General features: G+C 48.9%; 27 non-coding genes and 2 pseudogenes across 27 annotated transcripts; all 29 read left to right on the top strand.

The window, feature by feature from the left end:
- The first annotated feature begins 116 nt into the window (after positions 1-116).
- Positions 117-281, top strand: LOC143105321 (U1 spliceosomal RNA). The gene has a single exon (XR_012983436.1). It is a non-coding gene; the product is annotated as a U1 spliceosomal RNA (small nuclear RNA).
- A 5,542-nt stretch (positions 282-5,823) lies between these two features.
- On the top strand, positions 5,824-5,954 carry LOC143105288 (U1 spliceosomal RNA; annotated as a pseudogene).
- Positions 5,955-6,313: 359 nt separating this feature from the next.
- LOC143105320 (U1 spliceosomal RNA) lies at positions 6,314-6,478 on the top strand. The gene has a single exon (XR_012983435.1). It is a non-coding gene; the product is annotated as a U1 spliceosomal RNA (small nuclear RNA).
- Positions 6,479-6,837: 359 nt separating this feature from the next.
- Positions 6,838-7,006, top strand: LOC143105273 (U1 spliceosomal RNA). Its single transcript, XR_012983403.1, has one exon. It is a non-coding gene; the product is annotated as a U1 spliceosomal RNA (small nuclear RNA).
- Positions 7,007-7,365: 359 nt separating this feature from the next.
- On the top strand, positions 7,366-7,530 carry LOC143105319 (U1 spliceosomal RNA). The gene has a single exon (XR_012983434.1). It is a non-coding gene; the product is annotated as a U1 spliceosomal RNA (small nuclear RNA).
- A 359-nt stretch (positions 7,531-7,889) lies between these two features.
- On the top strand, positions 7,890-8,058 carry LOC143105266 (U1 spliceosomal RNA). Its single transcript, XR_012983396.1, has one exon. It is a non-coding gene; the product is annotated as a U1 spliceosomal RNA (small nuclear RNA).
- A 359-nt stretch (positions 8,059-8,417) lies between these two features.
- Positions 8,418-8,582, top strand: LOC143105318 (U1 spliceosomal RNA). The gene has a single exon (XR_012983433.1). It is a non-coding gene; the product is annotated as a U1 spliceosomal RNA (small nuclear RNA).
- A 359-nt stretch (positions 8,583-8,941) lies between these two features.
- LOC143105317 (U1 spliceosomal RNA) lies at positions 8,942-9,106 on the top strand. The gene has a single exon (XR_012983432.1). It is a non-coding gene; the product is annotated as a U1 spliceosomal RNA (small nuclear RNA).
- Positions 9,107-9,465: 359 nt separating this feature from the next.
- Positions 9,466-9,630, top strand: LOC143105316 (U1 spliceosomal RNA). The gene has a single exon (XR_012983431.1). It is a non-coding gene; the product is annotated as a U1 spliceosomal RNA (small nuclear RNA).
- A 359-nt stretch (positions 9,631-9,989) lies between these two features.
- On the top strand, positions 9,990-10,154 carry LOC143105315 (U1 spliceosomal RNA). Its single transcript, XR_012983430.1, has one exon. It is a non-coding gene; the product is annotated as a U1 spliceosomal RNA (small nuclear RNA).
- A 359-nt stretch (positions 10,155-10,513) lies between these two features.
- LOC143105314 (U1 spliceosomal RNA) lies at positions 10,514-10,678 on the top strand. The gene has a single exon (XR_012983429.1). It is a non-coding gene; the product is annotated as a U1 spliceosomal RNA (small nuclear RNA).
- Positions 10,679-11,037: 359 nt separating this feature from the next.
- On the top strand, positions 11,038-11,202 carry LOC143105313 (U1 spliceosomal RNA). Its single transcript, XR_012983428.1, has one exon. It is a non-coding gene; the product is annotated as a U1 spliceosomal RNA (small nuclear RNA).
- A 359-nt stretch (positions 11,203-11,561) lies between these two features.
- LOC143105312 (U1 spliceosomal RNA) lies at positions 11,562-11,726 on the top strand. The gene has a single exon (XR_012983427.1). It is a non-coding gene; the product is annotated as a U1 spliceosomal RNA (small nuclear RNA).
- A 359-nt stretch (positions 11,727-12,085) lies between these two features.
- On the top strand, positions 12,086-12,250 carry LOC143105311 (U1 spliceosomal RNA). The gene has a single exon (XR_012983426.1). It is a non-coding gene; the product is annotated as a U1 spliceosomal RNA (small nuclear RNA).
- Positions 12,251-12,609: 359 nt separating this feature from the next.
- On the top strand, positions 12,610-12,774 carry LOC143105310 (U1 spliceosomal RNA). The gene has a single exon (XR_012983425.1). It is a non-coding gene; the product is annotated as a U1 spliceosomal RNA (small nuclear RNA).
- A 359-nt stretch (positions 12,775-13,133) lies between these two features.
- Positions 13,134-13,298, top strand: LOC143105309 (U1 spliceosomal RNA). Its single transcript, XR_012983424.1, has one exon. It is a non-coding gene; the product is annotated as a U1 spliceosomal RNA (small nuclear RNA).
- A 359-nt stretch (positions 13,299-13,657) lies between these two features.
- LOC143105302 (U1 spliceosomal RNA) lies at positions 13,658-13,822 on the top strand. Its single transcript, XR_012983418.1, has one exon. It is a non-coding gene; the product is annotated as a U1 spliceosomal RNA (small nuclear RNA).
- A 359-nt stretch (positions 13,823-14,181) lies between these two features.
- Positions 14,182-14,346, top strand: LOC143105290 (U1 spliceosomal RNA). Its single transcript, XR_012983410.1, has one exon. It is a non-coding gene; the product is annotated as a U1 spliceosomal RNA (small nuclear RNA).
- Positions 14,347-16,139: 1,793 nt separating this feature from the next.
- Positions 16,140-16,304, top strand: LOC143105279 (U1 spliceosomal RNA). The gene has a single exon (XR_012983406.1). It is a non-coding gene; the product is annotated as a U1 spliceosomal RNA (small nuclear RNA).
- Positions 16,305-16,663: 359 nt separating this feature from the next.
- LOC143105268 (U1 spliceosomal RNA) lies at positions 16,664-16,828 on the top strand. The gene has a single exon (XR_012983398.1). It is a non-coding gene; the product is annotated as a U1 spliceosomal RNA (small nuclear RNA).
- Positions 16,829-17,187: 359 nt separating this feature from the next.
- On the top strand, positions 17,188-17,352 carry LOC143105257 (U1 spliceosomal RNA). Its single transcript, XR_012983387.1, has one exon. It is a non-coding gene; the product is annotated as a U1 spliceosomal RNA (small nuclear RNA).
- Positions 17,353-17,711: 359 nt separating this feature from the next.
- On the top strand, positions 17,712-17,876 carry LOC143105245 (U1 spliceosomal RNA). The gene has a single exon (XR_012983376.1). It is a non-coding gene; the product is annotated as a U1 spliceosomal RNA (small nuclear RNA).
- A 359-nt stretch (positions 17,877-18,235) lies between these two features.
- On the top strand, positions 18,236-18,400 carry LOC143105265 (U1 spliceosomal RNA). The gene has a single exon (XR_012983395.1). It is a non-coding gene; the product is annotated as a U1 spliceosomal RNA (small nuclear RNA).
- Positions 18,401-18,759: 359 nt separating this feature from the next.
- On the top strand, positions 18,760-18,924 carry LOC143105233 (U1 spliceosomal RNA). The gene has a single exon (XR_012983365.1). It is a non-coding gene; the product is annotated as a U1 spliceosomal RNA (small nuclear RNA).
- A 359-nt stretch (positions 18,925-19,283) lies between these two features.
- LOC143105221 (U1 spliceosomal RNA) lies at positions 19,284-19,448 on the top strand. The gene has a single exon (XR_012983354.1). It is a non-coding gene; the product is annotated as a U1 spliceosomal RNA (small nuclear RNA).
- A 359-nt stretch (positions 19,449-19,807) lies between these two features.
- On the top strand, positions 19,808-19,972 carry LOC143105209 (U1 spliceosomal RNA). The gene has a single exon (XR_012983343.1). It is a non-coding gene; the product is annotated as a U1 spliceosomal RNA (small nuclear RNA).
- Positions 19,973-21,569: 1,597 nt separating this feature from the next.
- LOC143105276 (U1 spliceosomal RNA) lies at positions 21,570-21,719 on the top strand (annotated as a pseudogene).
- A 359-nt stretch (positions 21,720-22,078) lies between these two features.
- Positions 22,079-22,243, top strand: LOC143105198 (U1 spliceosomal RNA). Its single transcript, XR_012983332.1, has one exon. It is a non-coding gene; the product is annotated as a U1 spliceosomal RNA (small nuclear RNA).
- A 359-nt stretch (positions 22,244-22,602) lies between these two features.
- Positions 22,603-22,767, top strand: LOC143105254 (U1 spliceosomal RNA). The gene has a single exon (XR_012983385.1). It is a non-coding gene; the product is annotated as a U1 spliceosomal RNA (small nuclear RNA).
- Positions 22,768-22,984: the final 217 nt, after the last annotated feature.

Below are 22,984 nucleotides of genomic sequence, written 5' to 3'. Positions count from 1 at the left end.
GTAATGATGTCTTTCAGGGAGGCCCCTCCCCCTTTACGGAATCTTGGAGGTGGGCCCACCATCTGCGTATTGCCAGTGGCCAGGAACCCCTGCGCCAACTTGGTCTGTTCCAACTCATACTTACCTGGCAGGGGTGATACAATGATCAAGAAGGTTGTTTGCCCAGGGCGAGGCTCGGCCATTGCACATCCGGTCGTGCTGACCCCTGCGAATTCCTCAAATGTGGGAATCTCGACTGCACAATTTCTGGTAGTGGGGGACTGCGTTCGCGCTCTCCCCTGATTTTGATGGTGTAAAGAAAAGACAGAGCGACTAGTGGAACGTGGACAATGCTCTCTGTGGGACACCATGGCTCATTTCTTTGCTTTCTGTGCCATGTTCTGCCGTACGTTCGCTCTTTTGCTCGGCTTCTCCGTCGGAGGAGTCTAGATTTAGTGCGTGCCTCCTGTCCACTATCTAGCCGGGATAATTTAGATGCAGCCTTGGCACTTCACCGGGAGAGGTCGCTGTTATGGAAGCTCCGAGTAATGATGTCTTTCAGGGAGGCCCCTCCCCCTTTACGGAATCTTGGAGGTGGGCCCACCATCTGCGTGTTGCCAGTGGCCAGGAACCCCTGCGCCAACTTGGTCTGTTCCAACTCATACTTACCTGGCAGGGGTGATACAATGATCAAGAAGGTTGTTTGCCCAGGTATCTTGACGGCTGGAGTGCAAGGACTGAAGCATGGCGTTACCTGGACAAAGGAGGAATGCTGCAAGATTCGAATTGTTGGAAGATCTGGAGATGGATCGATTGCAGTTTAGTCGCCAGATCCTGCAAAAAGAATTGGGATTTCCAACAAATCAACTGGATTATGTCTTTGCTTTCCCTGGTAAGAAGATTTTTGAAGTCATTTTTGCAAGTTTAAGGATTTTTGAACTGTGCTGTGAGAGATTTGATAAAAAGAAGAAGGATTCTGCAGCCTTTCAGAAGATTGTTTTCATACCTTTGTCAGAGAGAGATTTAAAGATCGTCCATGTCGTGATGTATTCTGAAAAAGTGAAGATTGAGGACATTAGCACATGGTTAATGAGGTATGCCACAGTTCTTTCTGGATTTGAAGTAAAAGATGTGGATGGAATTAAAACGGGGGAACGAAGATTCCAAGTCAGGCTGAAAAGAATCGGTGATGGGATTCAACATCTACCCAATAATATCCAGATTGGTTCTTTTAGAGGCTCTGTTTTTTATGTAGGACAACCGAAGGAATGCAGGCGTTGTAGAAGCAAAGAGCATCTCGCGGCCCAATGCACTGTGGAGGTCTGTAGAATATGTAAGAGCACAGAACATACTGCCTCACAGTGCACTGCTTCTACAGTTTGTAATCTTTGCCTTTCACAAGACCACAGGTTTAAAGATTGTCCACGAGCCTATGCAAACCGTGTTAAAATGTGTGCTCCCCCCTCAGAAACGGAGTATAGTGCCACCATTGTTCAACACATGGAGGTAGTAACTTTGGAAGCACATGCTTCCAACATGGCTACCACCTCACCTGAATCTGATTACAACAATCAGCCTGATTTGGCTGAAACACAAGGAACAGTTTTTCTCCCCTCTCTCTTTTCAAGTGAGGTTGATACTAACCCAAACCAACAAATGAATGAGGCCACAGCTAAAGGAAGTTTGGACCCCTTCAGTCCATCAGAAGACATGGAAAGTGAAACATCCTGTTCAGAAAGTTCATCCGAGTCTTCGGCCGCCCTCAATGAGAGCCCAGATGGATCTGTAATTCCACCCTCACAAGCCGAAGGATTCCTGGGAACTACAGAAATCGGAGCAGAGAGTCCTTTGGAGTCAATCGTTTCCAACATTGGGGAGAACCCCTCTACAAGTTCACCATCTACAAGTTCACCATCTGCTTTCCCTGTGTCTCCCTCTGGTGGAGGAAACGTAGAAGACAAAAGGGAGAGAGTCCTCACCACCTCCTCTGGGGAGGCACAGTGGGGGGCTGAGATCAACTGGTCGCCCAAATCCCCTCTAGAAACCCCATTCTTAGAGCCTGATGAGGTCTTAGGGTTCTCCACAGCAACTCAAATGAAAGAAAGTTCTTTACAATCAAATACCTCCTCAGCAAGTCTAGCAAATAAAAAGAAACATGCAAAAAAAAGGAAGAAGACTCGCCATGAACATTGATATCCTTCCTAGTTCCCCTAATGGACACTTTAAAAACAACATCTATTAATGTACGTGGCATAAATGATAGAGTGAAATGTGAGGCAGTTTTTGAACATCTACAAACCTTAAAAAGTGACATTTATTTCTTACAGGAATGTTGGCTTTCATATAAAGATAATTATAAAACCTTCCAAGGACGATGGACACATGGGCCTTCTGTGTGGTCAGGAGATAACTCCAACAGAGCGTCTGGAGTAGGAATACTTTTTAGAGCTCATAATATTGAGGTCCAGAAAATTCAAATTATACAGGATGGAAGACTGATCTGTGTCGATATTCAGAGGCACGGGCTTGAGCTGAGACTTATTAATATCTATTGCCCTACTGATTTAAAAGATCGGTTAGAAACACTTTCAGCTTTATATCCTGTATTGTTATGTAACATTCCCATTGTAATAGCTGGTGATTTTAATTGTGTCCTAAATTGTAAAGATAAAATAACCAAAACAGCCAACACAACAGATAGTAGCTCTGAGCTGTTGAAGACCATTATAAAGGATTTTAAACTGATTGATACCTACAGAAAAGAAAATCCAGATCTGCCTGGTTTTACCTGGACAAATGGAAAGGCACACTCAAGAATAGACATGATTTTAACATCAACAAGTCTTGAGGTGATACAAGCTACAGTGGCTCCAACTTTTTTTTCAGATCACTCCCTTTTGACCTGTGCAGTAAAAATCCCTGGGTCTATAAAAGCTGGACAAGGTTACTGGAAACTGAATACAAGCCTTTTAGATAACCCCAATGTAATTAACAGATACAAAGCAAAATTTTATGATTGGATTTCATTGAAAAGTCTTTATAACTCAGCTTCAGACTGGTGGGAGGAAATTAAAAAGAGAACAAGAATATTCTTCCAAATAGAAGGGAAAAGGAAAGCTCAAGGGAAAAAACTTTATCTAAAAAGGTTACAAGGAAAACTGCAGAGATTCTATAAAATGCAGCAGGAGGGCTTTGATGTAGATGAGGAGATCACCCTGATTAAAGGGAAAATGATGACCATCGCAGCAGAAGATGCAAGAGGAGTTATAGAAAGGAGTCGAGCTAAAACCTTTGAACAGAACGAAAATTGTACACAGTATTTCTTCAGGAAATTGCTGAAACCACGTCAGTCAATAAAAGAACTAAAAAATCAAGATGGTATCAAAGTGGACAAACAAAATGAGCTGGCAAATGTTGTGGAAACTTTTTACAAAGATCTTTATAAGAAGCCATGTACAAATTCTATACAGAAGCAGCGTTTTCTGGGACAAATAGAAAAGGTCCTGTTAAATGAAGACAAATATCTTTTAGAAAGTCCCTTTTCGCTACATGAAATAAAAAAGGCCATAGATAACCTATCAAAGAATAAAGCACCAGGACTTGACGGCTTGCCAGGGGATTTTTACATTGCTTTTAAGGACATCTTAGCGGAGGAGCTTCTTAACATATATAAAGAATCTCAGGAGAAGGGAGAATTAACTGACAGTATGAGAAACGGATGTATCTCACTCCTCTTTAAAAAAGGAGAAAAATCAGACATAAAGAATTGGAGACCAATAAGCCTTTTAGGGACTGACTATAAGATCTGTGCTAAAGTTATGTGCTCTAGATTGCAAACTGTGTTGGCCAAAGTCGTCAGCTCTGAACAGACCTGCGGAATCCCAAAGAGAGGAATATCAGATAATCTTGCCTTGACACGGGACATTATCCTCTACTCTAAGGAAAGACAAACTCCAGTGAGCATTGTGACCCTGGACCATGAAAAAGCATTTGATAAACTTGATAGAGAATTTTTAATGTCAATTTTAGAAAAGATGAATTTTGGACCATTGTTTTTGTCCTCCATTAAAATGATGTACTGCAACATTTCCAGCATTGCCATGATCAACGGCCACCCATCAGCAACCATCCCGCTGCAGTCTGGACTAAGACAAGGGTGCCCTCTGTCAGCTTCACTATTTGTCATATGCATGGAGCCCCTAGCCAATGCAATACGTTCTAATGTGAACTTCAGAGGAATGCCAATCCCTGGAGGGAATGGAAGACAGGCAAAATTATCTATGTATATGGATGATATAACCTTCTTTGCAGTGGATAACCTTTCTATTCACACAGGATTGGCTACATGTGGACAATTCTCTAAAGCAACAGGAATTAAGTTGAATGTAAGTAAAAGTGAAATCTTGTACAGTAATTGGACAGAAAACAAAATACCCTTAGGGTTGACTGAACAAGATAAAAATATTAAGGTTCTTGGGATTTACTTTGGAGAAGAGACAGATAGGAAAAACTGGGGAACGAGAATAAATAAAATAAAACAGAAATTCTTCCTATGGAGATCACGTGATCTAACAATGCTTGGCAAAATTATGATTGCAAAGATGGAAATTCTATCAGCCTTATCATACCTGGCGATGATACTTCCTGCCCCCAGTCCCTTCATCACATTGGCCCGCCGGGAGATGTTCCGCTTTATCTGGGGGGGAAAAACAGAGAGAGTCAAAAGGACAATCATGTATAAACCAAAAGCTTTAGGGGGCAGAGACGTGCTGGATATTACAAAGAAATTTAAAGCAATGTTCCTGAGTAACATCTTAAAAGGAATAGCAGACCAAGGAGGAGAAGCTCTGTGGACTCTCTTTGCCAAATTCTGGGTGGGCAGGTATATGCCTGGGAAGAACTGGGAAAGGCGACCTCTCACCCTACCCTCCTCGGATACTCGGCCATACCTCTACCAAGAAGCAAAAGATTTTTTAGTGAAGCATAAAGGAACCATATGTGCAGGCTCTGATTTAAGTAGCGGTGCCATACATGAATTATTGGAGGATGCCCCCCCGAGAATAGAAACAATTAGGGCATTGACAGAAAACCAGTGTGTACGAGTATGGAAATGTACATCCTCCCCCTTTCTGTTTAACAAACATAAAGATGTAGCTTGGAAGGTGGCACAGAACTGTTTACCAACAAGAACAGTCCTCTACAGATGGGGTCTGTGTGCTAGTGCTAAATGTATCAGAGAAAGCTTTTGTAATGAAGAAACAATAGATCATGTGTTTTGGGATTGTACATTTGCTAAACTTGTGTGGAATGTGTTTAGGCCATGGTTTGGAAATAAAAACATGGTTTTATGTAGAGAAACTGTACTTTTTGGATTACACATAAAGAAAAAAGATCAAGAATTTTGTAGACTCTGGGCAGTTATTAATTGTGTAAAATGTACTTTGTGGGTGGTTAGGAATAGGTTATTCCTTAAAAAAGAAAAGATTAGTTTGGGTGGGGCAAAAAGTATGGCACTGAACAGCATTAAGGACTATGTCACAAGGGACTTGTTGAAGTACGGGAAGGAAAAAACAAAAGTCATGTGGGAAATGGATTGTATGGGAAATTTGTTTGGGTGGGATTTATGCTTTTAATGGGACAGAATTTGCGACTTGTGTAATATGTATTATGGATTTGTGATATGTTGATGTGATATCCTTCTGATTTAAATGCAGTGAAAGATGTAAAAGATTTTAGCCTCCACAATGTGCTTGTACATGTATTTTTAAGCTGATACTTCTGAGTCTTATGTATGTATTTGCTATGAAACACAATAAAGTAAAAAAAATTGAAAAAAAATTGAAAAAAATTGTTTGCCCAGGGCGAGGCTCGGCCATTGCACATCCGGTCGTGCTGACCCCTGCGAATTCCTCAAATGTGGGAATCTCGACTGCACAATTTCTGGTAGTGGGGGACTGCGTTCGCGCTCTCCCCTGATTTTGATGGTGTAAAGAAAAGACAGAGCGACTAGTGGAACGTGGACAATGCTCTCTGTGGGACACCATGGCTCATTTCTTTGCTTTCTGTGCCATGTTCTGCCGTACGTTCGCTCTTTTGCTCGGCTTCTCCGTCGGAGGAGTCTAGATTTAGTGCGTGCCTCCTGTCCACTATCTAGCCGGGATAATTTAGATGCAGCCTTGGCACTTCACCGGGAGAGGTCGCTGTTATGGAAGCTCCGAGTAATGATGTCTTTCAGGGAGGCCCCTCCCCCTTTACGGAATCTTGGAGGTGGGCCCACCATCTGCGTGTTGCCAGTGGCCAGGAACCCCTGCGCCAACTTGGTCTGTTCCAACTCATACTTACCTGGCAGGGGTGATACAATGATCAAGAAGGTTGTTTGCCCAGGGCGAGGCTCGGCCATTGCACATCCGGTCGTGCTGACCCCTGCGAATTCCTCAAATGTGGGAATCTCGACTGCACAATTTCTGGTAGTGGGGGACTGCGTTCGCGCTCTCCCCTGATTTTGATGGTGTAAAGAAAAGACAGAGCGACTAGTGGAACGTGGACAATGCTCTCTGTGGGACACCATGGCTCATTTCTTTGCTTTCTGTGCCATGTTCTGCCGTACGTTCGCTCTTTTGCTCGGCTTCTCCGTCGGAGGAGTCTAGATTTAGTGCGTGCCTCCTGTCCACTATCTAGCCGGGATAATTTAGATGCAGCCTTGGCACTTCACCGGGAGAGGTCGCTGTTATGGAAGCTCCGAGTAATGATGTCTTTCAGGGAGGCCCCTCCCCCTTTACGGAATCTTGGAGGTGGGCCCACCATCTGCGTGTTGCCAGTGGCCAGGAACCCCTGCGCCAACTTGGTCTGTTCCAACTCATACTTACCTGACAGGGGTGATACAATGATCGATCAAGAAGGTTGTTTGCCCAGGGCGAGGCTCGGCTATTGCACATCCGGTCGTGCTGACCCCTGCGAATTCCTCAAATGTGGGAATCTCGACTGCACAATTTCTGGTAGTGGGGGACTGCGTTCGCGCTCTCCCCTGATTTTGATGGTGTAAAGAAAAGACAGAGCGACTAGTGGAACGTGGACAATGCTCTCTGTGGGACACCATGGCTCATTTCTTTGCTTTCTGTGCCATGTTCTGCCGTACGTTCGCTCTTTTGCTCGGCTTCTCCGTCGGAGGAGTCTAGATTTAGTGCGTGCCTCCTGTCCACTATCTAGCCGGGATAATTTAGATGCAGCCTTGGCACTTCACCGGGAGAGGTCGCTGTTATGGAAGCTCCGAGTAATGATGTCTTTCAGGGAGGCCCCTCCCCCTTTACGGAATCTTGGAGGTGGGCCCACCATCTGCGTGTTGCCAGTGGCCAGGAACCCCTGCGCCAACTTGGTCTGTTCTAACTCATACTTACCTGGCAGGGGTGATACAATGATCAAGAAGGTTGTTTGCCCAGGGCGAGGCTCGGCCATTGCACATCCGGTCGTGCTGACCCCTGCGAATTCCTCAAATGTGGGAATCTCGACTGCACAATTTCTGGTAGTGGGGGACTGCGTTCGCGCTCTCCCCTGATTTTGATGGTGTAAAGAAAAGACAGAGCGACTAGTGGAACGTGGACAATGCTCTCTGTGGGACACCATGGCTCATTTCTTTGCTTTCTGTGCCATGTTCTGCCGTACGTTCGCTCTTTTGCTCGGCTTCTCCGTCGGAGGAGTCTAGATTTAGTGCGTGCCTCCTGTCCACTATCTAGCCGGGATAATTTAGATGCAGCCTTGGCACTTCACCGGGAGAGGTCGCTGTTATGGAAGCTCCGAGTAATGATGTCTTTCAGGGAGGCCCCTCCCCCTTTACGGAATCTTGGAGGTGGGCCCACCATCTGCGTGTTGCCAGTGGCCAGGAACCCCTGCGCCAACTTGGTCTGTTCCAACTCATACTTACCTGGCAGGGGTGATACAATGATCGATCAAGAAGGTTGTTTGCCCAGGGCGAGGCTCGGCCATTGCACATCCGGTCGTGCTGACCCCTGCGAATTCCTCAAATGTGGGAATCTCGACTGCACAATTTCTGGTAGTGGGGGACTGCGTTCGCGCTTTCCCCTGATTTTGATGGTGTAAAGAAAAGACAGAGCGACTAGTGGAACGTGGACAATGCTCTCTGTGGGACACCATGGCTCATTTCTTTGCTTTCTGTGCCATGTTCTGCCGTACGTTCGCTCTTTTGCTCGGCTTCTCCGTCGGAGGAGTCTAGATTTAGTGCGTGCCTCCTGTCCACTATCTAGCCGGGATAATTTAGATGCAGCCTTGGCACTTCACCGGGAGAGGTCGCTGTTATGGAAGCTCCGAGTAATGATGTCTTTCAGGGAGGCCCCTCCCCCTTTACGGAATCTTGGAGGTGGGCCCACCATCTGCGTGTTGCCAGTGGCCAGGAACCCCTGCGCCAACTTGGTCTGTTCCAACTCATACTTACCTGGCAGGGGTGATACAATGATCAAGAAGGTTGTTTGCCCAGGGCGAGGCTCGGCCATTGCACATCCGGTCGTGCTGACCCCTGCGAATTCCTCAAATGTGGGAATCTCGACTGCACAATTTCTGGTAGTGGGGGACTGCGTTCGCGCTCTCCCCTGATTTTGATGGTGTAAAGAAAAGACAGAGCGACTAGTGGAACGTGGACAATGCTCTCTGTGGGACACCATGGCTCATTTCTTTGCTTTCTGTGCCATGTTCTGCCGTACGTTCGCTCTTTTGCTCGGCTTCTCCGTCGGAGGAGTCTAGATTTAGTGCGTGCCTCCTGTCCACTATCTAGCCGGGATAATTTAGATGCAGCCTTGGCACTTCACCGGGAGAGGTCGCTGTTATGGAAGCTCCGAGTAATGATGTCTTTCAGGGAGGCCCCTCCCCCTTTACGGAATCTTGGAGGTGGGCCCACCATCTGCGTGTTGCCAGTGGCCAGGAACCCCTGCGCCAACTTGGTCTGTTCCAACTCATACTTACCTGGCAGGGGTGATACAATGATCAAGAAGGTTGTTTGCCCAGGGCGAGGCTCGGCCATTGCACATCCGGTCGTGCTGACCCCTGCGAATTCCTCAAATGTGGGAATCTCGACTGCACAATTTCTGGTAGTGGGGGACTGCGTTCGCGCTCTCCCCTGATTTTGATGGTGTAAAGAAAAGACAGAGCGACTAGTGGAACGTGGACAATGCTCTCTGTGGGACACCATGGCTCATTTCTTTGCTTTCTGTGCCATGTTCTGCCGTACGTTCGCTCTTTTGCTCGGCTTCTCCGTCGGAGGAGTCTAGATTTAGTGCGTGCCTCCTGTCCACTATCTAGCCGGGATAATTTAGATGCAGCCTTGGCACTTCACCGGGAGAGGTCGCTGTTATGGAAGCTCCGAGTAATGATGTCTTTCAGGGAGGCCCCTCCCCCTTTACGGAATCTTGGAGGTGGGCCCACCATCTGCGTGTTGCCAGTGGCCAGGAACCCCTGCGCCAACTTGGTCTGTTCCAACTCATACTTACCTGGCAGGGGTGATACAATGATCAAGAAGGTTGTTTGCCCAGGGCGAGGCTCGGCCATTGCACATCCGGTCGTGCTGACCCCTGCGAATTCCTCAAATGTGGGAATCTCGACTGCACAATTTCTGGTAGTGGGGGACTGCGTTCGCGCTCTCCCCTGATTTTGATGGTGTAAAGAAAAGACAGAGCGACTAGTGGAACGTGGACAATGCTCTCTGTGGGACACCATGGCTCATTTCTTTGCTTTCTGTGCCATGTTCTGCCGTACGTTCGCTCTTTTGCTCGGCTTCTCCGTCGGAGGAGTCTAGATTTAGTGCGTGCCTCCTGTCCACTATCTAGCCGGGATAATTTAGATGCAGCCTTGGCACTTCACCGGGAGAGGTCGCTGTTATGGAAGCTCCGAGTAATGATGTCTTTCAGGGAGGCCCCTCCCCCTTTACGGAATCTTGGAGGTGGGCCCACCATCTGCGTGTTGCCAGTGGCCAGGAACCCCTGCGCCAACTTGGTCTGTTCCAACTCATACTTACCTGGCAGGGGTGATACAATGATCAAGAAGGTTGTTTGCCCAGGGCGAGGCTCGGCCATTGCACATCCGGTCGTGCTGACCCCTGCGAATTCCTCAAATGTGGGAATCTCGACTGCACAATTTCTGGTAGTGGGGGACTGCGTTCGCGCTCTCCCCTGATTTTGATGGTGTAAAGAAAAGACAGAGCGACTAGTGGAACGTGGACAATGCTCTCTGTGGGACACCATGGCTCATTTCTTTGCTTTCTGTGCCATGTTCTGCCGTACGTTCGCTCTTTTGCTCGGCTTCTCCGTCGGAGGAGTCTAGATTTAGTGCGTGCCTCCTGTCCACTATCTAGCCGGGATAATTTAGATGCAGCCTTGGCACTTCACCGGGAGAGGTCGCTGTTATGGAAGCTCCGAGTAATGATGTCTTTCAGGGAGGCCCCTCCCCCTTTACGGAATCTTGGAGGTGGGCCCACCATCTGCGTGTTGCCAGTGGCCAGGAACCCCTGCGCCAACTTGGTCTGTTCCAACTCATACTTACCTGGCAGGGGTGATACAATGATCAAGAAGGTTGTTTGCCCAGGGCGAGGCTCGGCCATTGCACATCCGGTCGTGCTGACCCCTGCGAATTCCTCAAATGTGGGAATCTCGACTGCACAATTTCTGGTAGTGGGGGACTGCGTTCGCGCTCTCCCCTGATTTTGATGGTGTAAAGAAAAGACAGAGCGACTAGTGGAACGTGGACAATGCTCTCTGTGGGACACCATGGCTCATTTCTTTGCTTTCTGTGCCATGTTCTGCCGTACGTTCGCTCTTTTGCTCGGCTTCTCCGTCGGAGGAGTCTAGATTTAGTGCGTGCCTCCTGTCCACTATCTAGCCGGGATAATTTAGATGCAGCCTTGGCACTTCACCGGGAGAGGTCGCTGTTATGGAAGCTCCGAGTAATGATGTCTTTCAGGGAGGCCCCTCCCCCTTTACGGAATCTTGGAGGTGGGCCCACCATCTGCGTGTTGCCAGTGGCCAGGAACCCCTGCGCCAACTTGGTCTGTTCCAACTCATACTTACCTGGCAGGGGTGATACAATGATCAAGAAGGTTGTTTGCCCAGGGCGAGGCTCGGCCATTGCACATCCGGTCGTGCTGACCCCTGCGAATTCCTCAAATGTGGGAATCTCGACTGCACAATTTCTGGTAGTGGGGGACTGCGTTCGCGCTCTCCCCTGATTTTGATGGTGTAAAGAAAAGACAGAGCGACTAGTGGAACGTGGACAATGCTCTCTGTGGGACACCATGGCTCATTTCTTTGCTTTCTGTGCCATGTTCTGCCGTACGTTCGCTCTTTTGCTCGGCTTCTCCGTCGGAGGAGTCTAGATTTAGTGCGCGCCTCCTGTCCACTATCTAGCCGGGATAATTTAGATGCAGCCTTGGCACTTCACCGGGAGAGGTCGCTGTTATGGAAGCTCCGAGTAATGATGTCTTTCAGGGAGGCCCCTCCCCCTTTACGGAATCTTGGAGGTGGGCCCACCATCTGCGTGTTGCCAGTGGCCAGGAACCCCTGCGCCAACTTGGTCTGTTCCAACTCATACTTACCTGGCAGGGGTGATACAATGATCAAGAAGGTTGTTTGCCCAGGGCGAGGCTCGGCCATTGCACATCCGGTCGTGCTGACCCCTGCGAATTCCTCAAATGTGGGAATCTCGACTGCACAATTTCTGGTAGTGGGGGACTGCGTTCGCGCTCTCCCCTGATTTTGATGGTGTAAAGAAAAGACAGAGCGACTAGTGGAACGTGGACAATGCTCTCTGTGGGACACCATGGCTCATTTCTTTGCTTTCTGTGCCATGTTCTGCCGTACGTTCGCTCTTTTGCTCGGCTTCTCCGTCGGAGGAGTCTAGATTTAGTGCGCGCCTCCTGTCCACTATCTAGCCGGGATAATTTAGATGCAGCCTTGGCACTTCACCGGGAGAGGTCGCTGTTATGGAAGCTCCGAGTAATGATGTCTTTCAGGGAGGCCCCTCCCCCTTTACGGAATCTTGGAGGTGGGCCCACCATCTGCGTGTTGCCAGTGGCCAGGAACCCCTGCGCCAACTTGGTCTGTTCCAACTCATACTTACCTGGCAGGGGTGATACAATGATCAAGAAGGTTGTTTGCCCAGGGCGAGGCTCGGCCATTGCACATCCGGTCGTGCTGACCCCTGCGAATTCCTCAAATGTGGGAATCTCGACTGCACAATTTCTGGTAGTGGGGGACTGCGTTCGCGCTCTCCCCTGATTTTGATGGTGTAAAGAAAAGACAGAGCGACTAGTGGAACGTGGACAATGCTCTCTGTGGGACACCATGGCTCATTTCTTTGCTTTCTGTGCCATGTTCTGCCGTACGTTCGCTCTTTTGCTCGGCTTCTCCGTCGGAGGAGTCTAGATTTAGTGCGCGCCTCCTGTCCACTATCTAGCCGGGATAATTTAGATGCAGCCTTGGCACTTCACCGGGAGAGGTCGCTGTTATGGAAGCTCCGAGTAATGATGTCTTTCAGGGAGGCCCCTCCCCCTTTACGGAATCTTGGAGGTGGGCCCACCATCTGCGTGTTGCCAGTGGCCAGGAACCCCTGCGCCAACTTGGTCTGTTCCAACTCATACTTACCTGGCAGGGGTGATACAATGATCAAGAAGGTTGTTTGCCCAGGGCGAGGCTCGGCCATTGCACATCCGGTCGTGCTGACCCCTGCGAATTCCTCAAATGTGGGAATCTCGACTGCACAATTTCTGGTAGTGGGGGACTGCGTTCGCGCTCTCCCCTGATTTTGATGGTGTAAAGAAAAGACAGAGCGACTAGTGGAACGTGGACAATGCTCTCTGTGGGACACCATGGCTCATTTCTTTGCTTTCTGTGCCATGTTCTGCCGTACGTTCGCTCTTTTGCTCGGCTTCTCCGTCGGAGGAGTCTAGATTTAGTGCGCGCCTCCTGTCCACTATCTAGCCGGGATAATTTAGATGCAGCCTTGGCACTTCACCGGGAGAGGTCGCTGTTATGGAAGCTCCGAGTAATGATGTCTTTCAGGGAGGCCCCTCCCCCTTTACGGAATCTTGGAGGTGGGCCCACCATCTGCGTGTTGCCAGTGGCCAGGAACCCCTGCGCCAACTTGGTCTGTTCCAACTCATACTTACCTGGCAGGGGTGATACAATGATCAAGAAGGTTGTTTGCCCAGGGCGAGGCTCGGCCATTGCACATCCGGTCGTGCTGACCCCTGCGAATTCCTCAAATGTGGGAATCTCGACTGCACAATTTCTGGTAGTGGGGGACTGCGTTCGCGCTCTCCCCTGATTTTGATGGTGTAAAGAAAAGACAGAGCGACTAGTGGAACGTGGACAATGCTCTCTGTGGGACACCATGGCTCATTTCTTTGCTTTCTGTGCCATGTTCTGCCGTACGTTCGCTCTTTTGCTCGGCTTCTCCGTCGGAGGAGTCTAGATTTAGTGCGCGCCTCCTGTCCACTATCTAGCCGGGATAATTTAGATGCAGCCTTGGCACTTCACCGGGAGAGGTCGCTGTTATGGAAGCTCCGAGTAATGATGTCTTTCAGGGAGGCCCCTCCCCCTTTACGGAATCTTGGAGGTGGGCCCACCATCTGCGTGTTGCCAGTGGCCAGGAACCCCTGCGCCAACTTGGTCTGTTCCAACTCATACTTACCTGGCAGGGGTGATACAATGATCAAGAAGGTTGTTTGCCCAGGGCGAGGCTCGGCCATTGCACATCCGGTCGTGCTGACCCCTGCGAATTCCTCAAATGTGGGAATCTCGACTGCACAATTTCTGGTAGTGGGGGACTGCGTTCGCGCTCTCCCCTGATTTTGATGGTGTAAAGAAAAGACAGAGCGACTAGTGGAACGTGGACAATGCTCTCTGTGGGACACCATGGCTCATTTCTTTGCTTTCTGTGCCATGTTCTGCCGTACGTTCGCTCTTTTGCTCGGCTTCTCCGTCGGAGGAGTCTAGATTTAGTGCGCGCCTCCTGTCCACTATCTAGCCGGGATAATTTAGATGCAGCCTTGGCACTTCACCGGGAGAGGTCGCTGTTATGGAAGCTCCGAGTAATGATGTCTTTCAGGGAGGCCCCTCCCCCTTTACGGAATCTTGGAGGTGGGCCCACCATCTGCGTGTTGCCAGTGGCCAGGAACCCCTGCGCCAACTTGGTCTGTTCCAACTCATACTTACCTGGCAGGGGTGATACAATGATCAAGAAGGTTGTTTGCCCAGGGCGAGGCTCGGCCATTGCACATCCGGTCGTGCTGACCCCTGCGAATTCCTCAAATGTGGGAATCTCGACTGCACAATTTCTGGTAGTGGGGGACTGCGTTCGCGCTCTCCCCTGATTTTGATGGTGTAAAGAAAAGACAGAGCGACTAGTGGAAAGTGGACAATGCTCTCTGTGGGACACCATGGCTCATTTCTTTGCTTTCTGTGCCATGTTCGGCCGTACGTTCGCTCTTTTGCTCGGCTTCTCCGTCGGAGGAGTCTAGATTTAGTGCGTGCCTCCTGTCCACTATCTAGCCGGGATAATTAATGGCGGCCTTACATTGTACGATTTTGGTCTGTTTTCACAGTCGGCGACTAAATTTCCAAAGTCGGACAGAAATCATGGGAGTTGTACTGGAATCGCGGCGCGCTCCCGTCAACTAGATCGTTTAGTGTAAGGTGCCAATCTTAGCGGTTTTAAGTCAGTCAGAGTCAGTCCTTTTCTAGTTTTGCCGTTACGACAATATTAAACATGTTTGATATTATCGCAAGTCTTTCTAGTCGTGGCTTATGCAAATACTGACGTGAACTATAAAAACCAATAGTGACCTCTCTTCAACACCAAACAGGAAGGGGCAAAGTAGGCGACAGCTGTAGCCTATATGATTATTTGTTATTCTTATAATATTTGTCATTTCTTATACATATTTAGTCGGCTCTTCCACGTGTAGGAACAACTCTATATCGGTTAGGGATGTCACGCATGAAACAATGCTGCAGAAACACGAAAATATGGCTTTGAATTTAGTAGGATATCATTTCAGTTCCTGTTGATATCTATTGCACGATGGGTAATAATTTAAAGGAATCTAGTTGCAGTCTTGTAAATAGTGACCTTGCAAGATCCCCAGTCATTGCAAAATCATAGTCTGTGACTTAAAACTCTTTTAAGCCCTCCTTACACTGACAGACTTTGGAAAGATTTGCAAAGATTTGGAAAAGATTTTTGAAATACTACAGTCTCAGACCCTCTCACATCTAAAGACAAGTAGTAGAGTTTTAAGTCACAGACTATGATTTTGCAATGACTAGGGATCTTGCAGGGTCACTATTTACAAGACTGCAACTAGATTCCTTTAAATTATTACCCATCGTGCAATAGATAAACAGGAACTGAAATGATAGCCTACTAAACTCAGTCATATTTTCGTGTTTCTGCAGCATTGTTTCATGCGTGACATCCCTAACCGATATAGAGTTGTTCTGTCATGTGGAAGAGATGTATAAGAAATTACAAATATTATAAGAATAACAAATAATCATATAGACTACAGCTGTCGCCTACTTTGCCTCTTCCTGTTTGGTGTTGGAGAGAGGTCACTATTGGTTTTCATAGTTCACGTCACTATTTGCATGAGCCACGACTCAAAAGACTTGCGATAATATCAAACATGTTTGATATTGTCGTAACGGCAAAACTAGAAAAGGACTGACTCCGACTGACTAAAAACCGCTAAGATTGGCACCTTACACTTAACGATCTAGTTGACGGGAGCGCGCCGCGATTCCAGTACAACTCCAATGATTTCTGTCCGACTTTGGAAATGTCGTCGCCGACTGTGAAAACAGACCAAATTCGTACAATGTAAGGCCGCCATTACTTGTCTTTAGATGTGAGAGGGTCTGAGACTGTAGTCTTTCAAAAATCTTTTCCAAATCTTTGCAAATCTTTCCAAAGTCTGTCAGTGTAAGGAGGGCTTTAGATGCAGCCTTGGCACTTCACCGGGAGAGGTCGCTGTTATGGAAGCTCCGAGTAATGATGTCTTTCAGGGAGGCCCCTCCCCCTTTACGGAATCTTGGAGGTGGGCCCACCATCTGCGTGTTGCCAGTGGCCAGGAACCCCTGCGCCAACTTGGTCTGTTCCAACTCATACTTACCTGGCAGGGGTGATACAATGATCAAGAAGGTTGTTTGCCCAGGGCGAGGCTCGGCCATTGCACATCCGGTCGTGCTGACCCCTGCGAATTCCTCAAATGTGGGAATCTCGACTGCACAATTTCTGGTAGTGGGGGACTGCGTTCGCGCTCTCCCCTGATTTTGATGGTGTAAAGAAAAGACAGAGCGACTAGTGGAACGTGGACAATGCTCTCTGTGGGACACCATGGCTCATTTCTTTGCTTTCTGTGCCATGTTCTGCCGTACGTTCGCTCTTTTGCTCGGCTTCTCCGTCGGAGGAGTCTAGATTTAGTGCGTGCCTTCTGTCCACTATCTAGCCGGGATAATTTAGATGCAGCCTTGGCACTTCACCGGGAGAGGTCGCTGTTATGGAAGCTCCGAGTAATGATGTCTTTCAGGGAGGCCCCTCCCCCTTTACGGAATCTTGGAGGTGGGCCCACCATCTGCGTGTTGCCAGTGGCCAGGAACCCCTGCGCCAACTTGGTCTGTTCCAACTCATACTTACCTGGCAGGGGTGATACAATGATCAAGAAGGTTGTTTGCCCAGGGCGAGGCTCGGCCATTGCACATCCGGTCGTGCTGACCCCTGCGAATTCCTCAAATGTGGGAATCTCGACTGCACAATTTCTGGTAGTGGGGGACTGCGTTCGCGCTCTCCCCTGATTTTGATGGTGTAAAGAAAAGACAGAGCGACTAGTGGAACGTGGACAATGCTCTCTGTGGGACACCATGGCTCATTTCTTTGCTTTCTGTGCCATGTTCTGCCGTACGTTCGCTCTTTTGCTCGGCTTCTCCGTCGGAGGAGTCTAGATTTAGTGCGTGCCTCCTGTCCACTATCTAGCCGGGATAATTTAGATGCAGCCTTGGCACTTCACCGGGAGAGGTCGCTGTTATGGAAGCTCCGAGTAATGATGTCTTTCAGGGAGGCCCCTCCCCCTTTACGGAATCTTGGAGGTGGGCCCACCATCTGCGTGTTGCCAGTGGCCAGGAACCCCTGCGCCAACTTGATCTGTTCCAACTCATACTTACCTGGCAGGGGTGATACAATGATCAAGAAGGTTGTTTGCCCAGGGCGAGGCTCGGCCATTGCACATCCGGTCGTGCTGACCCCTGCGAATTCCTCAAATGTGGGAATCTCGACTGCACAATTTCTGGTAGTGGGGGACTGCGTTCGCGCTCTCCCCTGATTTTGATGGTGTAAAGAAAAGACAGAGCGACTAGTGGAACGTGGACAATGCTCTCTGTGGGACACCATGGCTCATTTCTTTGCTTTCTGTGCCATGTTCTGCCGTACGTTCGCTCTTTTGCTCGGCTTCTCCGTCGGAGGAGTCTAGATTTAGTGCGTGCCTCCTGTCCACTATCTAGCCGGGATAATTTAGATGCAGCCTTGGCACTTCACCGGGAGAGGTCGCTGTTATGGAAGCTCCGAGTAATGATGTCTTTCAGGGAGGCCCCTCCCCCTTTACGGAATCTTGGAGGTGGGCCCACCATCTGCGTGTTGCCAGTGGCCAGGAACCCCTGCGCCAACTTGGTCTGTTCCAACTCATACTTACCTGGCAGGGGTGATACAATGATCAAGAAGGTTGTTTGCCCAGGGCGAGGCTCGGCCATTGCACATCCGGTCGTGCTGACCCCTGCGAATTCCTCAAATGTGGGAATCTCGACTGCACAATTTCTGGTAGTGGGGGACTGCGTTCGCGCTCTCCCCTGATTTTGATGGTGTAAAGAAAAGACAGAGCGACTAGTGGAACGTGGACAATGCTCTCTGTGGGACACCATGGCTCATTTCTTTGCTTTCTGTGCCATGTTCTGCCGTACGTTCGCTCTTTTGCTCGGCTTCTCCGTCGGAGGAGTCTAGATTTAGTGCGCGCCTCCTGTCCACTATCTAGCCGGGATAATTTAGATGCAGCCTTGGCACTTCACCGGGAGAGGTCGCTGTTATGGAAGCTCCGAGTAATGATGTCTTTCAGGGAGGCCCCTCCCCCTTTACGGAATCTTGGAGGTGGGCCCACCATCTGCGTGTTGCCAGTGGCCAGGAACCCCTGCGCCAACTTGGTCTGTTCCAACTCATACTTACCTGGCAGGGATGATACAATGATCAAGAATGTTGTTTGCCCAGGGCGAGGCTCGGCCATTGCACATCCGGTCGTGCTGACCCCTGCGAATTCCTCAAATGTGGGAATCTCGACTGCACAATTTCTGGTAGTGGGGGACTGCGTTCGCGCTCTCCCCTGATTTTGATGGTGTAAAGAAAAGACAGAGCGACTAGTGGAACGTGGACAATGCTCTCTGTGGGACACCATGGCTCATTTCTTTGCTTTCTGTGCCATGTTCTGCCGTACGTTCGCTCTTTTGCTCGGCTTCTCCGTCGGAGGAGTCTAGATTTAGTGCGTGCCTCCTGTCCACTATCTAGCCGGGATAATTTAGATGCAGCCTTGGCACTTCACCGGGAGAGGTCGCTGTTATGGAAGCTCCGAGTAATGATGTCTTTCAGGGAGGCCCCTCCCCCTTTACGGAATCTTGGAGGTGGGCCCACCATCTGCGTGTTGCCAGTGGCCAGGAACCCCTGCGCCAACTTGGTCTGTTCCAACTCATACTTACCTGGCAGGGGTGATACAATGATCAAGAAGGTTGTTTGCCCAGGGCGAGGCTCGGCCATTGCACATCCGGTCGTGCTGACCCCTGCGAATTCCTCAAATGTGGGAATCTCGACTGCACAATTTCTGGTAGTGGGGGACTGCGTTCGCGCTCTCCCCTGATTTTGATGGTGTAAAGAAAAGACAGAGCGACTAGTGGAACGTGGACAATGCTCTCTGTGGGACACCATGGCTCATTTCTTTGCTTTCTGTGCCATGTTCTGCCGTACGTTCGCTCTTTTGCTCGGCTTCTCCGTCGGAGGAGTCTAGATTTAGTGCGCGCCTCCTGTCCACTATCTAGCCGGGATAATTTAGATGCAGCCTTGGCACTTCACCGGGAGAGGTCGCTGTTATGGAAGCTCCGAGTAATGATGTCTTTCAGGGAGGCCCCTCCCCCTTTACGGAATCTTGGAGGTGGGCCCACCATCTGCGTGTTGCCAGTGGCCAGGAACCCCTGCGCCAACTTGGTCTGTTCCAACTCATACTTACCTGGCAGGGGTGATACAATGATCAAGAAGGTTGTTTGCCCAGGGCGAGGCTCGGCCATTGCACATCCGGTCGTGCTGACCCCTGCGAATTCCTCAAATGTGGGAATCTCGACTGCACAATTTCTGGTAGTGGGGGACTGCGTTCGCGCTCTCCCCTGATTTTGATGGTGTAAAGAAAAGACAGAGCGACTAGTGGAACGTGGACAATGCTCTCTGTGGGACACCATGGCTCATTTCTTTGCTTTCTGTGCCATGTTCTGCCGTACGTTCGCTCTTTTGCTCGGCTTCTCCGTCGGAGGAGTCTAGATTTAGTGCGTGCCTCCTGTCCACTATCTAGCCGGGATAATTTAGATGCAGCCTTGGCACTTCACCGGGAGAGGTCGCTGTTATGGAAGCTCCGAGTAATGATGTCTTTCAGGGAGGCCCCTCCCCCTTTACGGAATCTTGGAGGTGGGCCCACCATCTGCGTGTTGCCAGTGGCCAGGAACCCCTGCGCCAACTTGGTCTGTTCCAACTCATACTTACCTGGCAGGGGTGATACAATGATCAAGAAGGTTGTTTGCCCAGGGCGAGGCTCGGCCATTGCACATCCGGTCGTGCTGACCCCTGCGAATTCCTCAAATGTGGGAATCTCGACTGCACAATTTCTGGTAGTGGGGGACTGCGTTCGCGCTCTCCCCTGATTTTGATGGTGTAAAGAAAAGACAGAGCGACTAGTGGAACGTGGACAATGGCTCATTTCTTTGCTTTCTGTGCCATGTTCTGCCGTACGTTCGCTCTTTTGCTCGGCTTCTCCGTCGGAGGAGTCTTTGATTTAGTGCGTGCCTCCTGTCCACTATCTAGCCGGGATAATTTAGGGCGAGGGATAATTAATGGCGGCCTTACATTGTACGATTTTGGTCTGTTTTCACAGTCGGCGACTAAATTTCCAAAGTCGGACAGAAATCATGGGAGTTGTACTGGAATCGCGGCGCGCTCCCGTCAACTAGATCGTTTAGTGTAAGGTGCCAATCTTAGCGGTTTTAAGTCAGTCAGAGTCAGTCCTTTTCTAGTTTTGCCGTTACGACAATATTAAACATGTTTGATATTATCGCAAGTCTTTCTAGTCGTGGCTCATGCAAATACTGACGTGAACTATAAAAACCAATAGTGACCTCTCTTCAACACCAAACAGGAAGGGGCAAAGTAGGCGACAGCTGTAGCCTATATGATTATTTGTTATTCTTATAATATTTGTCATTTCTTATACATATTTAGTCGGCTCTTCCACGTGTAGGAACAACTCTATATCGGTTAGGGATGTCACGCATGAAACAATGCTGCAGAAACACGAAAATATGGCTTTGAATTTAGTAGGATATCATTTCAGTTCCTGTTGATATCTATTGCACGATGGGTAATAATTTAAAGGAATCTAGTTGCAGTCTTGTAAATAGTGACCTTGCAAGATCCCCAGTCATTGCAAAATCATAGTCTGTGACTTAAAACTCTTTTAAGCCCTCCTTACACTGACAGACTTTGGAAAGATTTGCAAAGATTTGGAAAAGATTTTTGAAAGACTACAGTCTCAGACCCTCTCACATCTAAAGACAAGTAGTAGAGTTTTAAGTCACAGACTATGATTTTGCAATGACTAGGGATCTTGCAGGGTCACTATTTACAAGACTGCAACTAGATTCCTTTAAATTATTACCCATCGTGCAATAGATAAACAGGAACTGAAATGATAGCCTACTAAACTCAGTCATATTTTCGTGTTTCTGCAGCATTGTTTCATGCGTGACATCCCTAACCGATATAGAGTTGTTCTGTCATGTGGAAGAGATGTATAAGAAATTACAAATATTATAAGAATAACAAATAATCATATAGACTACAGCTGTCGCCTACTTTGCCTCTTCCTGTTTGGTGTTGGAGAGAGGTCACTATTGGTTTTCATAGTTCACGTCACTATTTGCATGAGCCACGACTCAAAAGACTTGCGATAATATCAAACATGTTTGATATTGTCGTAACGGCAAAACTAGAAAAGGACTGACTCCGACTGACTAAAAACCGCTAAGATTGGCACCTTACACTTAACGATCTAGTTGACGGGAGCGCGCCGCGATTCCAGTACAACTCCAATGATTTCTGTCCGACTTTGGAAATGTCGTCGCCGACTGTGAAAACAGACCAAAATCGTACAATGTAAGGCCGCCATTACTTGTCTTTAGATGTGAGAGGGTCTGAGACTGTAGTCTTTCAAAAATCTTTTCCAAATCTTTGCAAATCTTTCCAAAGTCTGTCAGTGTAAGGAGGGCTTTAGATGCAGGGCGAGGCTCGGCCATTGCACATCCGGTCGTGCTGACCCCTGCGAATTCCTCAAATGTGGGAATCTCGACTGCACAATTTCTGGTAGTGGGGGACTGCGTTCGCGCTCTCCCCTGATTTTGATGGTGTAAAGAAAAGACAGAGCGACTAGTGGAACATGGACAATGCTCTCTGTGGGACACCATGGCTCATTTCTTTGCTTTCTGTGCCATGTTCTGCCGTACGTTCGCTCTTTTGCTCGGCTTCTCCGTCGGAGGAGTCTAGATTTAGTGCGTGCCTCCTGTCCACTATCTAGCCGGGATAATTTAGATGCAGCCTTGGCACTTCACCGGGAGAGGTCGCTGTTATGGAAGCTCCGAGTAATGATGTCTTTCAGGGAGGCCCCTCCCCCTTTACGGAATCTTGGAGGTGGGCCCACCATCTGCGTATTGCCAGTGGCCAGGAACCCCTGCGCCAACTTGGTCTGTTCCAACTCATACTTACCTGGCAGGGGTGATACAATGATCAAGAAGGTTGTTTGCCCAGGGCGAGGCTCGGCCATTGCACATCCGGTCGTGCTGACCCCTGCGAATTCCTCAAATGTGGGAATCTCGACTGCACAATTTCTGGTAGTGGGGGACTGCGTTCGCGCTCTCCCCTGATTTTGATGGTGTAAAGAAAAGACAGAGCGACTAGTGGAACGTGGACAATGCTCTCTGTGGGACACCATGGCTCATTTCTTTGCTTTCTGTGCCATGTTCTGCCGTACGTTCGCTCTTTTGCTCGGCTTCTCCGTCGGAGGAGTCTAGATTTAGTGCGTGCCTCCTGTCCACTATCTAGCCGGGATAATTTAGATGCAGCCTTGGCACTTCACCGGGAGAGGTCGCTGTTATGGAAGCTCCGAGTAATGATGTCTTTCAGGGAGGCCCCTCCCCCTTTACGGAATCTTGGAGGTGGGCCCACCATCTGCGTGTTGCCAGTGGCCAGGAACCCCTGCGCCAACTTGGTCTGTTCCAACTCATACTTACCTGGCAGGGGTGATACAATGATCAAGAAGGTTGTTTGCCCAGGGCGAGGCTCGGCCATTGCACATCCGGTCGTGCTGACCCCTGCGAATTCCTCAAATGTGGGAATCTCGACTGCACAGTTTCTGGTAGTGGGGGACTGCGTTCGCGCTCTCCCCTGATTTTGATGGTGTAAAGAAAAGACAGAGCGACTAGTGGAACGTGGACAATGCTCTCTGTGGGACACCATGGCTCATTTCTTTGCTTTCTGTGCCATGTTCTGCCGTACGTTCGCTCTTTTGCTCGGCTTCTCCGTCGGAGGAGTCTAGATTTAGTGCGTGCCTCCTGTCCACTATCTAGCCGGGATAATTTAGATGCAGCCTTGGCACTTCACCGGG

This window comes from Alosa pseudoharengus, unplaced genomic scaffold (assembly GCF_046254945.1).
Source record: "Alosa pseudoharengus isolate Yale_2024_CS ecotype anadromous, Long Island Sound unplaced genomic scaffold, YU_APseudo_1.1 YU_APseudo_1.1_scf_5, whole genome shotgun sequence".
NCBI lineage: Eukaryota > Metazoa > Chordata > Actinopteri > Clupeiformes > Clupeidae > Alosa > Alosa pseudoharengus.
The sequence above is the reverse complement of the archived record's forward strand: the minus strand, read 5'-3'. Positions and strand labels throughout refer to the sequence as shown.